Genomic DNA, 22,869 nt, shown 5'->3' on the forward strand with positions numbered 1-22,869 from the left:
AAATTATGTATATATATTTAGCCCAGTAGCACGTTCATACTCTGGAGGTTATGAAACACGTATATACTTCTTAGAATTAGTTCAGTCTTACACTTGCTTATATACATTAACTCTGGAGTATGATATGCTATTTTAGTGTAATCCCACTCATATTTAATGCACTAATATGGACAACATTTAAGCATCATTATCTATGTTGCATAAGTGATGTGTTGGAACTCCAAAGTTGAGCTTTGCTCGACCCCCAATTTTCAGGGCGTTACAAGTTGGTATCAGAGTATGATTTGGATTAAACTAGACCTGGATTATGGTAACACGACTTACTCTGACACATTTTGACTTAGTAGGGGGCAATAACATGTAGAAATGATCGTAAGATCCCAAGTTTCACCAACGGGCGAGATTGGCCGTTGAAATGTGACCCGTACGCGTCCGAGATCCTGTGAAATGATCTCAATTCTTTCCTAGGCCGTCAATTAGTAGGTTTAAACCATTAGTTTGTGAATCTCAAATTTAAAACACACCAAAAGACATGAATATGTGCGAAGTGGACAAAGAAAGTGCGTCATATGGACGTAGGGGCACAAAGCCCATTTTTCGGTGGGACCCATAGTGTCCCCCACACTTTTCCAACACCCCGGGAGGGGGAGGCCAGCGCCCCCAGGTGGCAGCACTATCGCCAACATAGGGAGGCACGGTGGCACCGCGCTAACCGCGATGCACCGCGCCCACATCCAGCAAGCCACGGCGGGCCCACGGGTCCGGCAGCCCACCGCCCTCCACATGCACATGTGGGGCCCATTTTCATGTGGGACCACTTTATTTGGGGTCCCCTTCCTCCCCTGTATTCATTTCACCCCTCTCCTAGCTCTTAAACCCTTCCAAAAATCTAATTTTCTCTTCCAAATCTCTCTTCCATACACTCCAAGCTTCATCTTCTTCCATCTCTTGCACCCACCTCCACCATTCTCTCAAACCCACCTCCTATAACCTTCCATCCCCCTTATTCCTCCTCATTTGAGCACACGAACCCATATTTGTGTCTCAAAATCCCCAAACTTTCTCATTCACTTAAATATCCAAGTTTTTTTCTACTTTCATGGCGCTGTTCAAGCTAGTTGTTGCCATATTCTAGCTCTCAACACTCCTTTCCCTCATGGGAAAAAAGAGGGTGTCCACAGGTGAAGCTAGGCTTAGCCGCCCAACCCGTTCAAGGAAGAAGACGGGCGCCGAAGCAAGAACGAGCGTCGAGCGAGAGCAAAGGACAAAGTGGGATCTCGATCCCTAAATTTTGCTTGAAAGATCTCTACCGTCGGGCATCGGTCTCAGTAAGTTTCACAGCCATAAAGTCGTATTTGAAGTGCATGTTGATGAAAGGCTATTTGGGATGTATCCAGTGATGGACTTCCTGTTGGAATCCGGGTAGGGTCCCATATTTGAAGACAAGTCTCATGCGTGTGAAAGCACTGTCCGAGCCTTCTACACCCACATACGGGATCCACTACTAGAGCCACTACAGTTTACTATACCCATGGGAAGGCGGGAAGCTATAGTCAATCTTGATGTGATGGCCCGAATTATGGGAATTGAACGTGGAGAGGTACATGCTAGTGAATCTCATCTCACTAGTATGCGAGAAAGAGATCGTCGCACGCGGTTTCTTTGTGGCTGACTGGTTCACTGGAAGTGAGGCAATTACCTCCCATCGACCAAATTGACAAATGATTTCCGCCTGCTCCACCACATATTCACATATAATGTGTATCCTAGGTGGAGCAATAGTATCGAATGCACTCATTTGATGGTGGACTTCCTGTAAAGAGCTTAGCAGGGAGACAAGATGTGCCTGCCTACATTCGCCCTACTACAGATAATCTAAACCGCACGCTCTATTAGGGGAGATACTTCACTCCCATTTGGCTGAATTATATGCAAGATTGCTTGTAATTTCAGCTACAGACTTAACATGGATGAGCTTACGCCGATACACTTCATTAAAGACACTATGCTCAACAACATGGGAATTGGCCCGCGACAACGTCAAGCCCGACTCGATGAGAGTGGGGACGAGATAGAAGAGGATAGTGAAGTGGAAGAAAGTAGTGAGGAAGAGGGAGAAAATGAAATAGAGGAAGGAATTGAGGAAGAAGGAAGTGAAGAAGAAGAGGAGGCCTAAGACTCTGATGGGGGACCTCCTACTGCTACACATGACCACCGCCATAATCGAGCCGCCTGGAAACCCTCCTGGCTTAGATTGAAGAGAACCAGGCCACCCTAAGGCAAGAGGTCAAGGAGACCCAGTGTCACGCCCCAAACTCGTAAATCGGGCTCACAAAATTCCCGATCGCTGAATCCGGTGTCGATAGCCTCCATAGTACCCCATTCTCGGCTCCCAGTGTACATATGCCAGATTCCGATCTTGGGATCCTACAAGGAGGATTTTCCAATGTACATTTGTCTCATAAGAAGCATAACCACAAGTTTACCTAAATCACAAAAGAAACTCATCATCACATATCCACTAATATAAACATTTGAATACAGTGTTAAAAGGGAAATACATATATCAAAAATCAAAGATCTAAAAGTCTGTTACACGCTCCAAGCTCAACGCTGCTGCAACCTAGTGCCACCTGCATGCATCTATCGTGCATAGGCTTATAGAAAGCTTAGAGGGTGGTGTAAGTGTGTGCACAAGATAAGTTCCAAGTGTTCAATACAATGCCTTAATCATACAATATCGGAATTACTGGCAAGATCATGAATCATACGATATTAAAGTAAGCGAAAATACTGCAAGTCTATAAATCATCAATATCAGAGTACGCAATACAGATCAGCTATGTAAATGAGGAGTCATAGAGAGTCAAATATCATATGCCGAGGATACAATGTAATATGTAAATCTTGTCAAGTCTGTCTAGGCCATATAAGTGCAAAAACATAGCAACCCAAAATGTCATATGTCTGCGAATGTAATGTAATATGCGATGCAAACGAAATAACCAAGCTGGAGTGTGAAGTCGAGATGATAGTACGTAGAATCGCAGGCTACGGGGTCCACCACAAGGGACTTCTATACAAACCAGTCCCATACCTAAATTTGGATAGTCAGACTCAATGTGGTAAACTCCTGATTTCAGGTTAGTCGCGTGCCCCAACCAAAATCCTAACCATTGTGAAGGTACACAACAAATAGTTGTACACCACCAGCCCGAGTGGATAGTGAATGAATGAATGAATGAGTATGCAACTCCTGCTCAATAAGTCCACATATCAGTACTGTACATCTCTAGGATCATCACCGGGGTCTAGTACACTCCAAACTGGCTACCGCCCCTGCAGGCTGCGTAGCCCAGCGAGTGAAAAAGACCTCACGACCCCCTTCCAGTAGTATACCAATGCCTACCTGGCTTGTCGATAGCGGACCCATTTAGGAGCTGGTTAAACTCAGCCTATCTATGCCTACTCCCTCAGGCGGGTAAGGCCACACCCCCTCCCAACCAACCACGACGCAGTGGGAGACGCGGCCTCCTGGTATTTAACACTTAGACACTCTTATATCCACTCGGTCTCGACATTGGGGCGTCCTCTGGTACCAAGAGGGTTTAGGAATTTTCACCTAAGGCCATCTATAGTAGTCTGATACTAATAACATATTTTCGGTGTCCCATCTGGCCATCCACGATATACCTGTGGAGGCTATGGCCCTGATGTTGCTAGGGCGTACAGTAATCACAACACACAATGCCAGATGCATGAGTCATACAATCCAGTCATGCATCAATCCTGTGCATACCGTGTGCTCATGTAAGACAATCTCTGCCTATCGGGGAGTCTCATAACAACCTGCCCAATAACATATGCAATGGTCAACCACATCTCATAACAAAAATATAGATGATGCGTATGGGCATGTATCATGATGTTATGCTGTCACATACTCATAATCAGTATCAATATTTGGCATCAACAATTGGCCTCGACAATGTGGACATTTTACCAACATTGCCTCTAAGGAATGGTCCGCATAGAGCCTAACATATAGTGGACCCATGGCCTCACACAAGGGCCTGATATAAAGCACCATGGGCCTCACTCAAGAGTTTAATATACATCATGATGGGCCTCTCACATGGGCCTAATATACAACACAACAGGCTCCATCGCTTGGCCCTGAAATGCACCACAATGGGCCTCATCACATAGGCCTCACATACATTAAATAAGCGTCAAATGCATCAAGCCAAGGCCGAATGCTCATCAGAATGGTCCTCAAATATGGGGCACATATACATCATAATGGGCCTCGACAATTAGCCACGATAATCGAAATCGATCGATAATCAGCCTCGATAATCAGAATCGGCAAATCAGCCACATCAATCGAAATCAAAAATTGATCACGATAATCGGCCTCGATTGCTAATCAGCAAACAGCCACGACAATCAAAATCGGTCTATAATAGGTCTCAATAATCAGAATCGGCAAATCGGCCACAATAATTGGCCTCGATCACTAATCGGCAATCAGCCATAACAATCGAAATTGATTGATAATCGACCTCGATGACCAGAATCAGTAGTCGGCCATAACAATCGAAATCAATCGATAATCAATCTTGATAATCAGAATTGGCAAGAATGGGCCTATCAAGGCTAAGGGAAGGTCACAATGTGGTCATTTAACCATAATTACCCATCAATGTAGACATTTAACCAACATCGCCCCCAAGGAGTGGCCCTCATAGGGCCAAACCAAACATATATAGTGGGCCCATGGCCACACACAAGGGCCATATATATCACAATGGGCCTCACTAAGGGGCCACATATACATTACATCGGGCCTTATATACATCACCACACACATTGCAATGGGCTGAAAATACATCACAATGGGCCGCATCCATGGGCCGGAAATACATCACAATGGGTCGTATCCATGGGTCGAAAATACATCATAATGGGCCTCGGCACATGGGCCATAAGTTCATCACATTAGGCCTTGCCCATGGGCCTCGAATACATTACAACGGCCTCGCCCATGGGCCTCGAATACATCACAATGGGCCACAACCCATGGGCTTCAAAAACACAATAGGTGGACCCTACACATGGGCCTAATACATATCACAATGGGCCTTGCCCATAGGCCACGAATACATCACAATGGGTCTTGCTCATGGGCCTAATACACGTCACGATGGGTCACATCCATGGGCCTCTCATACATCAAGTGGGCCATATCATATGGGCCACATATACATCATCATGTGCCGCTCACACGGGTTTATCAAATGGGCCAAATCAAATGGACCGAATCAAATAGGCCAAATCGAATGGACCGAATTAAATGTGTCGGGTCGAATGGGCCGAATCAAATGGGCCAAGTCGAATGGGTCGAATCAAATGGGCCAAATCGAATGGGCCGAGTCGGATGGGCCGAATCAAATGGGCCAAATCGAATGGGCTGAATCAATGGGCCGAGTTAAATGGGCCGAATCACATGGGCTGACTTCAATGGGCCGAGTCAAATGGGCTGAATCAATGGGCCAAGTCAAATGGATCGAATCAAATGGGCTGAGTTGAATGAGCCGAATCAAATGGGCCGAATCAAATGGGTCGTATCAAATGGGCTGTATCAAATGGGCCCAAACCAACTACACCATTCATCTATTGTTAGAGATCATTTTAGAGCATTATCTCAAAAAAATTGAATCATATCCAAAGGATCATCTGGACCACACGACACCTAGAAGTGGTGATAATAATTCCCACTATTAAAATTTTAATGGGCCTGCCATAGGTTTATTTCCCATCAAGTCTATTCATAAGGTCACAAAGACCTGGATTTAGGAGAAAACAAATATCATATTGGTTCAAGGCTTCTGTAATCCCAAAAAGGGGATTTCAATGGTAGACTATCAACTCCATTATTTTCTGTAGTGTGGTTCACCTGATATCTGGATCTGTCTTATTTTTCTTCCCAAGCCTTAATGCAAGCTAGCCAAATGGATGGATGGCTTAGATGTACCACGTACATCAGTGGTGGGTCCCACCCGTCCAACGTACTAGACAATGTGGCAAAGCCCATACATCACGGTGGCCCCACATAATTTGATGGGCGGTTTGGATGGGAACACACCCATCAGCGTGGGGGCCATTGGAACGCCAGATGGATGGACGGCGTGATATATGCATACATCATGGTGGGTCCCTCAGCAGATGGGCCCCACTACAATTGGCACTAATATAGCAACGTTAACTGCTGCTGACGGTTGTGTACAGGTGGGTCCCACGTAGGGCCCACCACCATATATAATAAGGTATATATATAATATAATATCATATAATATATTATATTACAATATAACATACCATGTAAAGAAAAACCACCGTCCAGAGACCCTTAGATGCTCTGGATGGTGTTGAGCTAGCACATGAGGTCATGTGGGGTCCACATATGTCGCCCACCTCAACGTTATATATGTATATATTATATATACATTAATTAAATATTAATATAATATAATATAATATAATATAATATCATATAATATAATATATTATATTATAAGATAACATACCATATAAAGAAAACCACCGTCCAGAGACCCTTGGATGCTCTGGACTGTGCTGATCTAGCACATGAGGTCATGGTGGATCCACACGTAGAAGTGGCCCACTATAATATTTATTAATATAATATATTACAATATATAATATACAATATATGTATATGTACGAATGTGTGGGTGTGTGAGACCGTGTAACTAGCAACGTCCAGTATCCAGGGACGCTGGATGTCCTGGATGAAAGGGGCCCACCTAATATTGTAGGCCCCACATGAATGGACAGTATGGGTGGCCCCAAGCAACACGGTGGCCCCACGTCAGGTGGGCCACACTCTACGACCAAGCTAATATTTGTGTTTTCCTTCATTTGGGGCCCGTCCAAATGGATGGCCATGTGAGCCATTCGACGGATGGCATGGACAAAATACACACTTCATGGTGGGGTCCATTCGGATGGGTCACATGATTTCATCATCACCACAAAAAATGAAGAAGAGAGGGAGAGAGAAACGAGATGGAGGGGCCCCGCCACTATGGGCCCCTCTAGATTACAACACATACATCAAAGTGGGTCCCATCACAAGTGGGCCATTAAATCAAAAATCAACGGTGGATCACCCACCTATTGGCCTCCTCCTTTTAGCTCCTTAGACTCCTATGCTCCTTGCCTTCTATTTTAATGGAGGTTGATGGAGAATAAATGGTTGAGATGGGAGATGAGAGAGTGAGAAAGTGGGCCACACTTGGCTTGGGAGACTTTGAGAGCTTTGGACGTTGGGTGTTACTAGGGAGGTTTTGAGAAATGAGAGAGAAAAAGAGGGAAATAATGGATGATAAGGAATTGTGGGATGGGTGTTGTAAGGAATGGGAATGGGAAGGTATGGGTTTAGTTGAAAATTTTGTAAAAGAGGAATGGGTGGGGAGAGAGAGAGAGTTGACTTAGGAAAGGGAAAGGGATGGGTTGCTTGTTTTGAGGTATGGAGTGTACTTGATTTGATGTGACATGTTGTAGAGATTCTCTCAAATTTCACAGTGTGCAGCGTTTCTTTGGAATGAACACGGGCCCACATCTCCTGGCTCGGGGATCGGATCGGTGCGCGAGTCACGGCATTGGAATTGAGGCGATGGCGCGGTCGCTAAGGTATAAGTATTGGGTCGATCTGACTTCGGTATGTAGGACTCGGCTTAGGATCACGCACAAACATCGGATATAGGTCGAGGGTTGTCGGAATTTGACCAAGAGGACCGCGAAAGCCTATGGAACGGTATGGTCTAAGATACAGGTCTCACACCCAGGCTAAATTGAAGCAAAGGCTTGAAGAGAATCAGGCCTATATGAAACAGAAATTCAAGGGGATGTCTCGCACTCTGAAGGCCCTCCTGTGTTGTATGCAAGACAAGGGTGCTCCTCCACTTTCGCCAGAGTTAGAGGACTAGACATATGTTACAGTCATATTTTAATCTGCTTTGTTTTTTTTTATTTTCCTTTGTAATGGCCTTGGTAGGCTTAGTGGTGTGTTCATTTGCTTAGTGGTTAAAGCTTTTGTTAGATTAGCTCACGTGCATCATCTGTCATGATCCATGTAAGACTACATCTCATGTATTGTGACAATTTTAGCTAAATGAAATGTATGAAACTTCTTTTGTTATGGAATGTGTGGAATTTTTGGTAAATTGAGTCACCTTGTTATTCAAGAATCTTACACATGTTGCACCCTATGATGTATATAGGGAATGCCACCTAAGACCACTCGGAGTACGACATGTCTTGCACTTGGTGAATCGATTAACGGGGCACCTCCCCTAAACGATAGCCAGTCAAACCCTGGCATGGGCCCGAATTTTGAGACTATATCGGATTCTCAGTCGGCCACTGGCCCCATAAATGGGCTAACACCTTTTGCACCATCAGTTTCAGAACAGAACCGTGCATCTTCATAGACGCCACACGTACCACAGTCAGATCCTCCTCCTGATAGGCTGGAGTAGATGATATTCTTGATACAACAACATCAACAGTTTTTGGCCACTATTACGGGGGGCATTGCTCAAAATATGAATGTGGTCCCGCTTGCACCACCTATGCAACCTGTTGAAAACATAAATACCAGCAGTCTATTTGAACGCTTCCAGTGCTTCCGACCTCCAACCTTTACGGGCACTTACAGGCTCGAGGAAGCTGAATGCTGGCTAGATCGCATCTCTAAGATACTAAAGCCGCTGCACTGCACTGAGGCAGAGCAAGTTGAGCTGGTCATGTATATATTCGAGAAGGAGGCTAGTTTATGGTGGGACAGCGTCCTACGAACAGTTCCCACAGGACACGTGTGGACGTGGGATATGTTTAAGACTCACTTCCATAGGAAGTACTTCCCTCTTACTTACCATAATGAAAAGGAGTGTGAGTTTCTTCACCTCCGACAGGGAGGGATGACCATGTCGAAATATGAGAACAAATTTATGGAGCTAGCCAAATACGTTCCTATAATCCTAGCAAATGAGCCGATTAAGATGCAGCGTTTCTTAGATGGTCTATGGCCTGATATCCGCACAAAGATGTGTTGCGTTAGCATTCCCAACTATGTTGAGCTAGTGAACATGTCCCTACAAGCTGACCAGGATGGAGACAGACTATCTCGTACACATATTCCCATGGACCCGAGGCCTCGACCTAATTTGCCATTTTACGGATGTGTTCAGGGTGATACCTGGACTAACTCCTCGGCTTGAGATCGACTTTATTATCAACCTTGTGCCTGGTGCGACACTCATTTCTTTACCAATGTATCACATGCTTCCATGTGCAATGGAGGAATTGAGGAGGCAGATTGATGATCTGTTGGATTCAGGTTTCATACGGCCTAGCGTATCTCCTTGGGAAGCACCTTTTTTGTTTGTAAAGAAGAAGGATGGATCACTGCGATTGTGATTGATTATCGTAGGTTGAACCAACTGACAGTGAAGAACAAGTATCATTTGCGTAGGATAGATGATCTGTTCGACCAGTTGAAAGGGGCACAATATTTCTTAAAGATTGACTTACAGTCTGGATATCATCAGTTGCGCGTCAGGGATGAGGATGTGTAGAAAACAGCATTCAAGAGCAGTTTTGGGCACTATGAATTTCTTGTGATATCGTTCGGACTTACGAACGCACTGGTAGTGTTCATAGACCTCATGAACCGGGTGTTTCGGCCGTATCTATACTGGTTCGTCATCGTATTTATAGATGACATTTTGATATACTCTAAGAGCCGAAAGGACCATGAAGAGCACCTGAGAGCAGTCTTCGACACTCTCAGGAAGAATTAGTTGTTTGCTCAATACCAAAAATGTGACTTCTAGAAGGAAGAAGTCAAGTTTCTGGGACATGTGGTGTCCAAGGAAGGCATTGTCGTGGACCTTACCAAGGTGGCCGGAGTTCAGGACTGGGAGCAACCCGATTCGGTTAAAAAAGTGAGGAGTTTTCTTGGACTTACTGGCTACTATCGCCACTTCATTAAAGACTTTTCCAAGATAGCCAGACCGTTATCACAACTCACTTGAAAATATCTTAAGTTCACCTGGAATGAGAAAGTGGAAGCAACCTTTCAGGAATTAAAGGACAAGCAGACATCTGCACTCATGTTAGTATTGCCAGAGCAAGGGGTCAAGTACACTATCTACATCGACGTCTCTTGTGTTGGTTTGGGTTATGTTCTTATGCAAAAGGACAGAGTGATTGCCTATACATCACGTCAGTTGAGGAAACACAAAGAAAACTACCCCACGCATAACCTGAAATTGGCAGCAGTTATTTTCGTTTTAAAGCTCTGGAGAAATTACCTTTACAGAGAGGAGTTCGAGCTTTTTTACGACCACAAGAGCCTCAAGTACATATTCACATAGAGGGACCTGAATATGAGGTAACGACATTGGATGGAAACCTTAAAGGACTTCAAGTTTGAGGTCTCCTACCATCCTAGTAAGGCTAACCTTGTGACTGATGCATTGAGCCGCAAGAAGACAATAGAATTTGCAGCTCCGCTAATGATAGAAGAATGAAAAATGATAGAGTTTATGCGAGACTTCGAACAGAGGCTTACAGTAGAGGAGTCGTTCGAGTGCATCGCACACATCCACGTACAGCCACTTATTGATGACCAAATCACTGTGGCTCAGAAGGAAGATGAACTGTTGGTGAAGATGAGGAGATGAGTAAGTGATAGTGAAGATCGAATGGAGGGTTGGTCTAGATGGAGGTTTGAGATATCGCAGCCGCCTATGCATCCCGAATCTCCATGACTTGAGAAGGGAAGTCCTGGAAGCTGCACATAATTTAAAGTTGGCAATGCATCCTGGTAGTACAAAGATGTATTGAGATTTGAAGTGTTAATACTGGTGGGATAACATGAAGGCCCACGTAGCAGATTTTCATCCCGTTGTCTCACATGCCAGCAAGTCAAGGCCAAGCATCGCCGACCTCCTAGTTTACTTCAGCCCATGCCTATGGCTTAATGGAAATGGGACTTCATATCTATGGATTTCATTTTTAGGTTACCGAAGACAAGGAGGGGACACGACTCCATTTGGGTGATTGTGGACCGATTGACGAAATCGGCTCATTTCCTCCCGATTAAAGTTTTGAACTCAGTGGATGAATTAGCCAAGCTGTGCATCAAAAAGATTATACATCTGCATGGAGTTCCTATGGAGATTGTGTTGGATCGAGACACGTGATTCATGTCCATTTTCTGGACTCGAATCTAGGAAGCAATGGGAGTGAAACTGAAGTTTAGTACCACGTTCCACCCGTAGACCGATGGACAGACGAAACGGGTAAACCAAATATTAGAAGACATGTTGCGGGCATGTTTGGTTGATTTCAAGGATAATTGAGATGACTGTCTTCCCTATGCTGAGTTCACTTATAACAACAGCTTCCAAGCAAGCATTAACATGGCTCCCTACGAAGCATTGTATGGGCACCCATGTCGAGCACCCCATTGTTGGGCAGAAGTTGGCGAGAAGATCCTGATTGGCCCAAATTTGGTTCAGGCAACCTTAGAAACGATCGACATTATCCGGCGTCAACTTCTCATAGCCTAAAGCAGACAAAAGAGTAACAGCGATACACGATGGTGGCAGTTGGAATTCAAAGTGGGAGACCATGTGTTTCTTAAGGTTTCCCCCATTAAGGGAGTCCTTCGATTTGGCAAGAAAGGGAAGTTTATACCGAGATTCATTGGCCCATTCCAGATTCTAGATCGAGTGTGTGTGGTAGCATACCGTCTCGCCTTGCCTACACTACTCGCCGACGTGCACAATGTATTTCACGTATCGATGCTAAAGAAATATGTTCTTAATCCCACTCACATTACCAAATAGGAGCAGGTGCAACTACGTGAAGATGCTACATACGTACTTCGACCAACATGTATCCTATATAGGAAGGAACAGGTGCTATGCAGCAAAGTTATCCCTCTTGTGAAAGTATTATGGACTTACCACACTGAGGAAGAGGCGACCTGGGAAATAAAAGCTGAAGTCAGTAAGAACTACCCTCATATCCTCGAGGAGTATGAAAAGGTACTAATTTCAGGGATGAAATTTTTCTTCAAGGGGGGTAGATTATAACGTCTCGAAAAAATCCATATAAAGACACGAGTACCACCTCAGGCATAAATCCTTAAAGACCGTATACTATGAAGATTAGATGAAAATTAATTAAGTACTAAACTAAACTAATCAATGGATTAGCTTGAACCACTATCCATGCGAACTGCAAGACCCAAAACCATTAAAATCGCTAACTCAACATTACTTGAAAACCTAAGAGAAATCTAAAACCCAGTTACTCTCGAGAGCACATTGAAACTCCGTATTAGACCTGGACCGCGTGTCGAAAGTCCGATTACCGCGAAACTGTAAGGTTATGACCACCTTATTGGGCTTGACAAGCATCGCGGGAACCGAGCCCAAATAGTATCCAAAAATGCGCAACTTGAGCCTCGAGCAAAGTGTGTGAGAAACGCGAATATGTTTAGAAAATGAACTCAAACTTAAGTGAATTGGACCATTCACTTACGGGCGAAATTGAAGACCTTAAACCGTCAGATTTTGACCCAAATACACCCATGGATCAGAGAAATTTCCTTGCTCTTATCGGTAAACTTGTGGCCCTAATCAAGTAACGACGACCGTTGATCTAATATAGGTCATTCACGGCCAATCAGTTTGTCAGATCACACCTTAAACACAGTCCTAGCGTAGATCCATTATCAAAGAACTTACTCCATGACTTATGTGAGAAATGGACCTTCCTAAGGGCCCCATTTGCCAAAAACAAGCACCCTTTGGTTATAACCTAAGTATACCATGGCCCTGTAGCCATTTACATCACTTTTGAGCCTATATAAGGCCCTTAAACCACCTCTTCTCTCCCTCATACGAATTTCCTAGAAACCCTAAGAGAGAGAGAGAGAAAATAAGAGAAGAGGGAGGAAGAAAGAAGGGTTCTTGGAGTTCATTGTTGGGATCCTTTCCCACAACTACTCACACAAATTCGCCTCTGTACTACGCTACTCGACTTGATTCTAGCTACGATTTGGGCAAGGAATCCTAACCATAATCTTATTTTAGGAATCCAAGTAGAGGAATCTACGGAATAGCTAACATATTTCATTACTTAGGTGTCCTACGTTCGGTTTACAGGAATATAGTGTTCGAACCAAGTTTGAAACGAACAAACCGAAGAAAGGTGCGGACTATAAACATTTAGGTTATAATTTTCAATGCTTTCAATGTCAACAATGATTTATGTCTGATTTGATTGCTGCCATATGAACTTAGTTACGATGTATTCGATAAACTATACATGTGTGTGAACTATGTGATTATATAATGCATTTCAAGTGTTTGTTTAAATATTTGAATGAAAGTGAAATTATGATTTATGCTTGCCATGACTATTAATCTAGAATACATGTTTATTGTATGTATGACAACTCCTTTATGAAAGGACATGCCATAATATATGCTATAACTAATTTAGTTTATGTATATAGTATTATGTAGTCTAAGTGTTTAATAAAATGTCTAAATGGGAATTATGCTTGAATTGTTCGTTAAATGTTGTTATGATTAACATATGTGATTACCTCTTACATTTGAATATGATTGGGACTACTACGCAGTCCAGGTAATCAGTAACGGTTCCTGATTGAGTGGCCGAACTAGTTTTACCACATTAGATTTGTTCGATGAATCTGAGCCGTACGTGATTGTTGATAGTGTTTAGGCTATGCGGAGTGCTTACATGCTTTATATCGATCAATTCAACGTGCGTTCGTACCAATCGCACTTGTCAAATAACCCAATTGGCCCATTATGTATTTACCATGTATGGACACTACTGCTTGAATCTATGATACCACTTACCAATGTAAAGCCCATTTAATTATGGTACCAACATCCACTAAGACTCATAAGCCAGGCATGGTGGTGTATAAGACACCGTGGTCGAGCTGTCAGCCTACGCTGGGGTGATGAGCCTACCCGTAGTGACCAGTGAGCAACCCAAACTCATAAGCTGAATATGGTGGTGTATGGGACACCGTATTCGAGCTATCGGCCTACGTTCGGGTGACAAGCCTGCCGTAGTGACTTCAAGTATAAACTAGGCCTACGCTGAGGTGACGAGCCTCTCCGTAGTGACCTCGAGTGTGAACTCATGAACTTACCTATCCACTACTTTTCATCAGGGGTGATGCCCTACAACTTGCCTATCGTATGTGATTAACTAGGATTGACGACCCTAGATGGATCATTGTTTGGGTAAGTGATATAAAGGGAGGTACCTTAGCTTCCCAAATTTATTGTATGAATAAGCCTAATAAGTTACTTGGCTAACACGACCATGCACCGCATTGTATGTGCTTTGGTGAGGAAGCGCACTTTTAGGGAGTTTGTCATGCGCGATCGTTAGATAAAGTCGCTGAGGGAGTGTAGGCGAGAGCATGCATCATTACTACATGTCATTCCTGCATTAACAAGAGTAATTAGGAAGTGATTGCTGTATTGCTTTATCATTACTGCTTAATTGAATTGATAATGTGTTAACCTTTGCCTTATAATACCACTGAGTTGATCACTCACTCCCACTCTGGGACGGTATTTTAAAACACCAACCAGACTCTGATTTAGATGCATGTTATGATGAGGATTACGTGACGGAGCTGAACTTCTATGACGAGGAGGAGGAGTTCTCATATATTCAGCTCTCGGGCGGGTCTGTGTAGACCTAGAGCTGCGTCGCCGGGATTACAGAGATTACATGGATTAGTCGTACATTCACATTTTGTCATTTTGTATATTTTGAAACAAATTATGTATATATATTCAACCCAGTAGCAGGCCGAAATCTGGAAACCTACTGTAATGAAGAAATCTGATGCAATAAAAGGACAAATTCGAAGTATGGATGGTGGAGAAAGATGGTAAAAAAGATGATGAAAGATGGAGGTGAATTGGGATCGATGTGGCCTCACACCACAGTAGTTAGCCCTTCGAAAAGGGAGGGCTTCACACCCACTTTTGAGTTTTTCCACGACTCACGAAGAGAGCAGAAAAATAAAGTAGGAATTTTTTTTATTAACTTCAATGAATCAAAAGAACTACAAGGGGTGCCTATTTATAGGGAAAATCCTATACCCCAAAACTCACACCATGTGCGCAACCTATTACTTGGCAATGAAGTAAACTAAAATAAAAACCTAGAGAAATCTAAAGCGTTCACAATGTTCTAAATAATAACAATAAGCAAAACCTAAAATATAAAACCAATCCGACAAGTGGGCCACGATTATGAGATCCGATGGTGGGCTTTTCTTGACTATCGGGCCATTTTTCTGAACCAAAACTTGACTTCTAGCTAAGAGGCCCTCCCTGGACGTCATCATCGAGCCAAATCGATGGTGGGGTCCTCTTTTTACGTACGTACGTGCGTAGGGGGGCAGCGTGAGTGTGCATGTGCGCGTGATGTCCCCATCACTAAGGGTCACCCTATTCATGGGGGTACTGAAGAATGCAGACAATGCTGAAGGTTGGAGGTTGCTTGGAATAACACATGTAGAAAATGATGATGATCAACAGGTGATTTCTTTTTCCCAGCATTTTCAGCATCAAATTCAGGGAAGTTCTTTCATTTTCTGTGGAATTTCAATGCAGATGTTTGTGTGTTAGCTATGTATGCAGAAAATGATGATGATTAACAGGTGATTTCTCTGTGTTCTGCAATAAGTGTTCTAACTTGGTTTTTGAAGGGATTATTTTTCTTAAAATTTGCAATACCTCTCTATTATATGTGGTTTGTTTTAGCTACAAACTAATAATTGCTAGGTTCTCCTAATTCTTTTGGTGACTTGGCCCCGAAAGATGCTCTACTTGTTTCAGTAGAAAGATGATTGAGCTCATTGATGTTACTTTCCATCAATGTGTGAACTTGACAAGGTTTAACTTGGAAAAGACTGTCAGTTTTGTGCCACCTGATGGTGAATTTGAATTAATGAAGTAAGCTTTTTATTCCCTCACAAGCCTTATTTCCCAGTGTACTCATTTTTTTCCTTTTGCCGATTAATCCATTTAAACCATAAACTGCCTGGAGGCTCTAAAAGCTTCTGGCTTTTTGCTTGAAGATATAAAAGTCCTGCACATTATGATAATTCTGTTAATTACGTTCTATTCGACCAAAATTACAGTGACCATACAACCAATGCCACAATCACACAAGAAAGAATGGAATTTCATGTTTTTTAGTATGAATGCAACATTTTAACATGTGCACCCATGTTGAGGTTGTTACACAATTTTATATAGTGCAGACTCTGATTGGAGCACCAATTTCATGCTGTCACTTTCAGTCGTCCACTGCTCAACAAATTCCAACAAGTACTTTTAATATGTAGATTTACCATTCTTAGAACCGTCTCCTCCAATAGCAGATGAACTTGATGTGTACTGCCTCTTGGCTATTAGAGCTTCTACCATTCTTAGAACCATCTCCTCCAATAGCATATTTACTTTGAAAAGACATGCTTCAGGGATGATGCCTTCTGATTTATCTTATTTTCATGTTAAAATATAGAACCCATCACTATACCTACTTTCATTCTTCCTTCTCACGAAAACATGATCAGACCGCTCAAGAATTTTCACAATTTTTTCATTATAGTTTGTAAATTGTCATCTTCTTTCAACATTCACATAAAACATGATTGAAAAATCTAATAAAGATTCCCATATGTAAGAAACTTGGCTATTTTGGGATCAAAAATCACCTCATCCATGGCTTTGATAGTTGATATAAAGATGTGTATATGATGCATTTGCAGATTACCATTTGCTGGAACTTCTAAGGACACCTCTACAATCTCTTTGCTTGCAAATTAAGAGCCTGCAGCTTGGAAGCATTTCAGAGTTCTTATCTAGGACCTTACAATCGTCTGAACTATTGTCGGTATGTGTAGATTATGATCTGCTTTTCTTTCTGCTTGCATATTTTCATTGAATCACCTGCATGGCAACTATGGTGCAACCTCAACATTTCTATTTTATTTTTTCGAGGAATTTGGTAGCATTTCCTTAACTTCCCCTCCACTTCTGTTTGCCCCATAGTGTCTATCTGCATGGCTCATGTTGTAACAGTTACTAAAGGACATTTATCTTGTAGGTCCAAAATGCTGTTGAATATCTGAAAATCATTGGGCCTTTTTGTAAATTTGATTTTGCAATGAAACATCTTCAAGCACATTATTTTCTTATGTTTTTCTTTGGATTAATCTCTATTTTGATGGAATGCCATAAACTTTTGTTAATTTATTTCCCTTCACCCTAAATTTTGTGTGTTTATCAGGGTTAAATTGTTCTTAAAATTCCATCTGAAAATCAAACCATTGGCAACATTAAGAACGGTTTAAAACCGTTCCTAAAATTTCGTTCTTACAATATGACGGTACTATAACGGTTTAAAACCATTCCTAAATGACAATTTTGGCGTAGTGTCAATCACAACATCTTTTATTCGTACGCTAAAAAATCTATACATTTTAGGTTCATAGCTAGCGATTGGGCCGATAATGCCAATAATAGAAAGACTATTAAGCTACGTGTTCTACTTTGAAAGCAATGCATTTGCATAGTGCTTAAAGAAGCAAGATGTGGTTGCACTCTCAATGACAAAAAAATGAGTAATTGCAACAACTTCACATGCAAGTCAAGCCACTTGGATAAGAAGAATGCTTGATTAAGTAGTCTCATGACTAATTATTTTGATAATAGCTCTACGATTTCTCTTACAAAGAATATGAAAGATAAATACAACTAATACATATGATAGATAAATACAACAAATACATTGATATTCATTATCACTCTATTCAAAATGTCATGAAGAATAAAGACATTAAGCTCAAGTATTATAAGTTTGCTAATGGAAGTTACCGATATTTTCATAAAGATGAGTTAACACATTCTACAAGATTTAAAAAGATGTTAGGTAGGACTAATATTGAAATGTTAAATTTCCTTTTAAAGGAATTTGCTAATGGAAGTTATCGATATTTTCATAAAGATGAGTAAACACGTTCTACAAATTTTAAAAAGATGTTAGGTAGGACTACTATTGAAATGTTAAATTTCCTTTTAAAGGAATTTCCAAAGTCATTTGCCTTGAATGGATAGGAATTTCTTGTATTTCTTTACACGTACGTGCAGTGGTAGAACATATTGCTACGTTTTTTTTTCCTGGCTTGTTTACAACTAAAGTGAAGAGATGTACCAGGTGTCACATGCTAATTGACTAGGGTGATGTCATCAAAGTGGTAGACTTTTGCTTAGAGACAGTTCTCTCAATGGTTTGTGCGTGTGGACATGAGTTCTCAAGCATGAAAATTAAGTGACGTTTCAATTGGCGTTTGGAGATCTTTTGATATGTCTTGTGGCCTATTGAAGTGGGCCATCAAATCTCTCGTTAATATCATGAAAAAAAAAATGTAAAAACATAAAGAACATTCCCTATATATATATATAATTTGTCAGAAAATTCCCTATAATATTACGAGAACAAACTCAAATTTTGAAAATCTCCCGAGAAATTGCCAGGTCAAGGAATTTTGGAAAACCAGATTTGTCATTATGACCCTAGTCCAGAAAAATTATCATTTTTAAGAAATTAGTAACTTTATTTGGGACGATTGCAAAGGCAACCTGCCCGGCGGATTAGATGGCCCTGGCTTTGAACGGGCTTGGATCTATTAGCTCGGCCTGTGGGCTGGGCTTAGAAATCCTTGATTCAGCTTTGATTCCTCTGAGTGCAGCCCACTAGTTCAACAGAAAGATTAAGGAAGACTCGAGTTAGAAATAGGGATTTTTATCAATTTCTGTTCTCGAGCAAGTTGGGTAGGGCTTGCGACCTAGTTAATATTTTACACTGGGGCTATGGCCAGCTTAGTCCAATTTATTTCCACACTGGGCTCAGGCCAGAGTTGGGGCTTGGAACGTAAGTATAAAGCCATGCCTGGCCCAATGCCTCCCCTGACTTCAACATTCATATGAAAATTCGTAGGGGCAATAATGAGGCCTGCTTGCCAAACTACTGCTGCTGAGGCATGCATTGCTAATTTTCCACAAGCAAACGAAGATCTCTAACATTTTCACATCACCTAACCTCAAACATCTATCCATCTGATTTGCAATTGCGTCATTCACCAGCTGAGCTTTCGCCAGGCCTTTAGGCGCACTTCGAGGCAAAATTCTGGCCACTGGTCCATAACCATCGAACTTGGGTCCAGACCAAGCTTAAACAACGTCTATTTGAACTAAACAAAGCATAGTTAGTTTATCCATCAGCTTTCAATTAGGCCTTCGTTCGGCATAGTGCTGACAGGCCTGAGTTTTGGTCCCAAGCCTGTATGGTCCTAGTGTCGGCTGGCCCATTGACAACCTTGATAATAAAAGTTGGAATCCCTTAATTAAGAAAGGGATAACAGTCTCATGAGCTGCATTTGGATGTTACTAAATCTTCATTAAGTAAAAAGGCTAGCTTTGAAAATGGCTGGTGTGACTGTTTCTTTTGTTTGAATGTAAATGGACTTTGTAGCCAATAGGCGCACAGATTAAGTGAGTCTGGTGTAACAGCTTAGTGGGTGAATGCTGAGCAGGAGGCCCACCTTGATCCACATGTTGTATATGCATAAATATCAGCTTCATTTTTTGGACTATGCCCTAAAATGAGCTAGAAAAATTGATGGATGGTGTGGACATACAACACAAACAACAAGGTGGATACCATGGTCAAGGACTCACCCACAAAGCTGTTAGCCAGGACTCACCTAATCAGCCCCTGGCCAATTTGCTAGACTTTCCTCATTTTCTACATAAAGCTTTCTTTTCCATATAAAGTAGCCACCGAGATTGAGCCCTTTTTGGAACCATGCCTTGGGACCTTTTTTAGTGTGAAATCCCACAAACATCTCATACAAATGGACATTTGATTTTAAAATGCAAAATCAGAAGGTGGGTATGGTCTTAAACAATGATATGAATTAACTTTTATGGAACATTGAATACTTGGTGAATGTAAAGGTTTTCTATGAGGCCTACTTTCCTTAATTTGAACAAAAATAAGATTTCAAATTGATGATGGCTTCCTGCATCTAGGATTTCATTAAAACTCTATTAATATCTATTGAATTATCTCTCATAGTCTGGATGATAATAGTAGGAGATAACTTTTACTTCCAAATATTTTTAGCTACGTAAACGTGTAGATATGATTGTACGTAATCTTTTGGATACATTGTTACATTACTGTTGTACAATCGTGACTCTAAATATAAATTTTCTCACTTTTCAAAAAGTGAGAAAAGTTTCTTTTGTGATTAAGAATTTTCCACATAGCTAAAGAACATATCTAACATTTGTGCGTCACCTAAAGCCAAACCTCTCGTTCTGCTTTGCAATTGCGCTGCTCATCAGCTGCATGTTTCTGGGCTAAGTCCACAAAGGAAGGGCCACTTGATTTTGAGGCAATTTTCTGGACTCTGGTCCATAACCATATATATTTGGGCCTAGACTGATGAGCTTCAATAAAGTCCATTAGAACTAAATCTAAATCAAGTGGGCTGACAAGCCTGACTTTCAGGCCTGAACCTGAATAGCCATAGCGTGGGCTGGCGCATTGACGTCCAACATTGAAAATAAAAGTAGGAACCACTTGGAAAAGCTATAGCAGTCTTATAATTAAGCTGCATTTGGATGTGGTTATATCCGCACCAAGTAAAAAGGCTATTAGCAGAAATGGCCGCTGTGGTTCTCTTATGTTTGAATGTGAACCTAGCTACTTTGTAGCCGACTTGATGGACTTTCTTCAGCCAGTGGAGAAAAAGATTTCCTCACTTTCTAAAGTAAGCATTCGTTACTTTTTATAGTTGGCACCACCATTCTGCCCTTTTCTGGAACCACGCCTTCAGACCTTTTTGAATGTGAAATCCAGCAACATCTCATATAAATGGGCATTTGATTTTTAAAATGTAAAATCAATGTAAATGCTGTTGATGCATCGACTCTTTTTGATGTCATTGAGCGTTGTTCAATGCCATTGACAACTACTCGATGCCATCGCAATAATATGGAATTTTTCATGTTGGTTGTTGGACACCCACTCGATGCCATCACAATAATCTAGAATTTTTCATGTTGGTTGTTGGACACTTTGGGTGTCCTGTTTCATGCCATCGAGTGGGGTTCGATGACATCGAAGCTCCATCGAAGTAACATCGAGAAAATTTAGAAAATTCATATTTAGTCGCAAGAACGTTTCGATGTTTAGTTCGATGATATTGAAGGATGTTTGATTCGATCGAAGTGTCATCGAACTATTGCACAGAGTTGCGTAAGTGCGGGATTTGTTTCCTACTTTGACTATGACTATCCTAAAGGCTATACATACATACATACATACATACATACATATATATATATATATATATATATATATATATATCCAAGAGCTTTCTAATTCATTCCTAAGGTTTCAAGGGTGTAGCTTGGGTGATTTGAGGCTTGTTTGAATGGCGTAATTTCTCTCTTATAATTTTCTGCTTTCATAGTGCATTATTGTCGCTTTATGCCGTGGTTTTTTCCCACAAATATTTTTCCATGTTAAATTTGGAGTGTTGGTGATTAGATTTGTTTGTGCGATTGGAATACTTTGCTTGATTCACCCCTATGTGCTCCAACGGTTCCCAAACATTAAACACTTAACATTTGTTATTCACCTAAACTCAAATCTCACTCTCTTTGATTTGCAGCTGTTGTTGGGGGCCGATGCACAAAACCTTAGGATCTAGCCGCCCAAAACACCAGAATTATAGGATAATAAAGCAATGAAACAAACCAAAGCATAAACCACACGACACCAGGGAATTTTACGTGGAAAACCCTCAAAGAGGTAAAAACCACAGGATTTCTTCCAGATCAATAATCCACTATAAAGCAGAACGTTACAACTGATCACAAGCACACACCGCTTGGATCAAACCTTCTTCACTCACGCAGGAGTGGATAAACAATAAGAGAACAAAAGAAAAATGGAGAGATCGCACCGATCACGAGGATGTAAAAGCGCTGAGACGTAGACTGCGAAGTAGATCACCTCTACGACCAAAATCTCCCTTCCATAAGCTTCCTCTCTCTCTCTCTCTCTCTCTCTCTCTCTCTCTCTTTCTCTCTCTCTCACCTTTGATATCCCTATGCCCTCTTAGAAACCCTTTAGGAAACCTTAGAATACCCTGGAATACACCCTAACCCCGCATACACCCCTTTATATAGATTTAGAACAAAGTATAATGGAATATGAAACTAAAATCACAGAATCTGCGTTTCCACAAACGAATCTGCGTAACTCTTCGATGATATCGAAGGTCCTTCGATGATATCGAAAACGGACCAAAACTGTCCAGCGACCCGGGATGAAAAATTCTGAAAATATTCGATGATATTAAAGCTACTTCGATTCCATCGAACCGAGCAATGAGGAGAAAATTCCCATCAAATCTCCTCCTTTTTGACTCAGGAGGAATTCACTTTCTTCAAGCCAGCTAGGTTTTTACAAACCTCAAACATGCTCTTGAGCAATGCCTTGGTCATCATGTCTGACCCGTTATCATCTGTGTAGACCTTCTCAAGCTATAACACCATCTGTTCCAAAGTATTCCTGATCCAGTGATACTGAATCTCTATGTGCTTTGACGTG

Source organism: Magnolia sinica, chromosome 1, assembly GCF_029962835.1.
Source record: "Magnolia sinica isolate HGM2019 chromosome 1, MsV1, whole genome shotgun sequence".
NCBI classification, from domain to species: Eukaryota; Viridiplantae; Streptophyta; class Magnoliopsida; order Magnoliales; family Magnoliaceae; genus Magnolia; species Magnolia sinica.